This window comes from Lolium rigidum, chromosome 2 (assembly GCF_022539505.1).
Source record: "Lolium rigidum isolate FL_2022 chromosome 2, APGP_CSIRO_Lrig_0.1, whole genome shotgun sequence".
NCBI lineage: Eukaryota > Viridiplantae > Streptophyta > Magnoliopsida > Poales > Poaceae > Lolium > Lolium rigidum.
In genome coordinates, this window is record NC_061509.1 from 205,431,731 (window position 1) to 205,435,775 (window position 4,045).

Below are 4,045 nucleotides of genomic sequence, written 5' to 3' on the forward strand. Positions count from 1 at the left end.
TTTCCGGCAACATCGAGCCTGCTTCTGGAGTACGAATAGTGGCAACAACGACGGTGAGGGGTGAGGTAGGTGGCGATAGCGCAGTAGGGTTGTGTTGTAGGGAAAGGGACGCGACTTGGGTGGCGAATGGCTTGTGTGCCACTGGCGGGCGAGTGATGTCTACGTACGCTTCTATTTCTGTAGACAGTGTTGGGCCTCCAAGAGCAGAGGTTTGTAGAACAGCAGCAAGTTTCCCTTAAGTGGATCACCCAAGGTTTATTGAACTCAGGGAGGAAGAGGTCAAAGATATCCCTCTCAAGCAACCCTGCGATCACAATGCAAGAAGTCTCTTGTGTCCCCAACACACCTAATAGGTGCACTAGTTCGGCGAAGAGATAGTGAGATGCAAGTAATATGGATGAGTATGAGTGGTAATAGCAATCTGAATAAAATATGGCAGCGAGTAAACATGGAACAAAACAGTAACAAACGGAGATTCGATGCTTGAAAGCAAGGCCCAGAGATCCTGCTTTCACTAGTGGACACTCTCAACAATGATCACATAATAGGACTACTCTACACCCTCTTGTTGGATGATGAACACCACTAACTGTGTAGGATTACACGAACCCTCAATGCCGGAGTTAACAAGCTCCACAATATTCAATGTTCATATTTAAATAACCTTAGAGTGTAAGATAGATCAACACAATCACACCAAGAACTAACATAGCATGCACACTGTCACCATCACACTATGAAGGAGGCATATATCACATCAATTCTTATCATAGCAATAGTTAACTTCATAATCTACAAGAGATTACAATCATAACCCACGCCAAGTACTACACGATGCACACACTATCACCATTACACCGTGCAGGAGGAATAGACTACTTTAATAACATCACTAGAGTAGCACATAGATGATATTCAACTAGATCACATAAAGAGAGAGATGAACCACATAGCTACAGCGGAGCCCTCAGCCCCGGGGGTGAATTACTCCCTCCTCATCATGGAGACAGCGATGGCGGTGAAGATGGCGGTGGAGACGGCGGTGGAGACGGAGGTGGAGATGACTCCGGGGGCAATTCCCCGTCCCGGCAGGGTGCCGGAACAGAGACTTCTGTCCCCCGAATTGGAGTTTCGCGATGTGGCGGCGCCCCTGGAGTCTTTCTGGAGTTTTCGTACCGTGGTTTTTTCGTATCGAGGTTTTAGGTCAGGGACCTTTAAATAGGCGAAGAGGCGGAGTCGGAAGGCTGACGGGGCGACGACACAGTAGGGGGGAGCGGGCCACCCCTAGGCCGCGCCGCCCTGTCATCTGGGGGCCCAGTGGCCCCCCTCTGGCGACTCTCGGGTGTTCTGGAAGCTTCGTGGAAAAATAGGATGCTGGGCCTTGATTTCGTCCGATTCCGAGAATATTTCCTTACTAGGATTTACGGAACCAAAAACAGCAGAAAACAGCAACTGGCCCTTCGGCATCTCGTCAATAGGTTAGTTCCGGAAAACGCATAAATATGACATATAATGTGTATAAAACATGTAGATATCATCAATAAAGTAGCATGGAACATAAGAAATTATCTCATTAATAGGTGAGCTCGCGAGACAGTCCTTGGCATGCTGATTATGCTAACTTTATTGTTTCCAAGTACTTGCCTCCAACCTTTTCAGCTCAGCAAAGGAGGAAATTCTTTTATGACTTGAGGCATTATTTTTGGGATGACCCACACTTATATAAAGAAGGAGTGGATGGTATTCTGCGAAGATGTGTTCCTGAATATGAACAACAAGAGATATTGAGTAAATGTCATGGTAGTGCTTATGGAGGACATCACGCGGAGATAGAACCGCACAAAAGGTTCTACAATCGGGTTTTTATTGGCCAACTCTCTTCAAAGATGCAAGGAAGTTTATTTTATCTTGTGATGAATGTCAAAGGGTTGGTAATATCTCCAGATGCAATGAAATGCCTATGAATTATACTCTTGTTATTGAACCATTCGATTGTTGGGGATTTGATTTCAGGGGACCTTTTCCCTCTTCAGAAGGTAACACTCATATACTTGTTGCTGTTGATTATGTTACTAAATGGGTGGAAGCCATACCTACAAAAACTTTTGATGGTGAGACCTCTTTAAGAATGCTTTTAGACATTATTTTTCCTAGATTTGGAGTTCCTAGATATATTATGACAGATGGAGGTTCGCATTTTATTCATGGTGGTTTTAGAAAAACTCTTGCTAAATATGGTATTAATCATAGAATTGCTTCCGCTTATCATCCTCAAACTAGTGGGCAAGTAGAACTATCAAATAGAGAAATTAAATCTATCTTGCAAAAGATCATTACTAAAACTAGAAAGAATTGGACTAGTAAATTGAAGGAAGCACTATGGGCTTATAGAACTCGCTTATAAAAACCCCATGGGAATGTCACCTTATAAAATGGTTTATGGAAAAGCTTGTCATTTACCTTTAGAACTAGAGCACAAAGCTTATTGGGCTGTTAGAGAACTAAATAAAGATCCTAAACTAGCCGGTAATAAGAGGTTGCTGCAATTAAGTTCTCTAGATGAATGGAGAAGTGAAGCTTATGAAAATGCTAAACTCTTTAAAGAGAAAGTTAAGAAATGGCATGATAGAAGGATTATCAAAAGAGAGTTTAATATTGGGGATAAAGTCCTATTGTATCGGTCTCGTCTCGCATTCTTTGCAGGGAAATTACTCTCGAAATGGGAAGGACCATATGTTGTTGAGGAGGTGTATCGTTCGGGAGCAATTAAAATTAGTTCTCTCCAAGGCAATGCCACGCAAGTGGTGAATGGACAAAGACTCAAGCATTATATCTCGGGTGATTCTTATAATGTAGATGTTGATGTTATTCGAGTGGAAACACCGGAGGCTTTCATCAAAGGTCAAATTGACGATCCGCCGTAACTCGACTTTGAATAGGTAACAGTACTGGTAATAAAAAGTTCGCGATTTACTTTCCGGACAATGTTTTTGCTGTTTTTGGAAAATATGAAAAATTACGAGATCGAAACGGAGTGGAGGAGACGCACGAGGGCGTGCCCCCATAGGCCGGCGCGGCCGGGCCTTGGGCCGCGCCGCCCTATGAGCTGGCCGCCTCGTCGCCCCTTTCCGACTCCGGTTCGACCTGGTACTTTCCTTATGACATAAAAATTCCTGCTATATAATCCCCCGGACCCCTGGAGGTCCGTATATCGTTTTCTCGACGTGTTTTGTTTTGATTTGTTTCTGCCAGGATTTGCTTCGGATCTAGAGGTATCATGTCTTCGTCAGAAACTCCGAAGGACAGCTCCTGCAAGGACGTTGACAACCTGTACATGAACGAGCTGAGGATGCATCCCAAGGAGTTGCTGCTCGTTGATGGGGAGCTGCAGATCAAAGATGTCCAGGGTCCTAAAGGAGAAGGAAGTTCGGAAGACAGGATTGAGAAGCTAGAACAAGAGGTCTTCAACTACAAGAAGATGGCTGAGCGTGAGGTGGATATCTTCCACAAGATTGTGTCTGAACTCATTGCTGAACACGAGAAGGAAACTGCAAAGCTATGGGGCGACATCCTCTCACTTCACGACACCACCAACAAACTCCAAGCTCAACTCTATGACGTTCGGAATCGAACCGTGAGTATGAAAACAGGTTTAAACACATAAGCCATGCTGCTAGTTTCAGGATTCCCGAGACCAAGATGTCGTTTGTTGATGGAGAGCCTCTTCCTTGGAAGTCTGAAGACGGGGATTCATCACCACCATCGCCAAAGGAGTAATTCATCATCGGTATTGGCATCCCCTTGGTTTGTTCCAAGCTTGGGGGAGTGCCGCGTTATCACATCATCATTACCTTTTACTTTTTACTATCAAGTAGTGTCATATCATGAGTAGGTAAGTTATCATATAAGATGGGTTGCAGTGTGGAAGTATCTCTCCTTTAGTTGGTTGTCTATGTATCCCTTGGTGTGAGTTATCATTATGAAATATTAATGAGAAGTCTTATCATTTACATATTGCACACTTTATTTTAGTTTGCAATTTCTA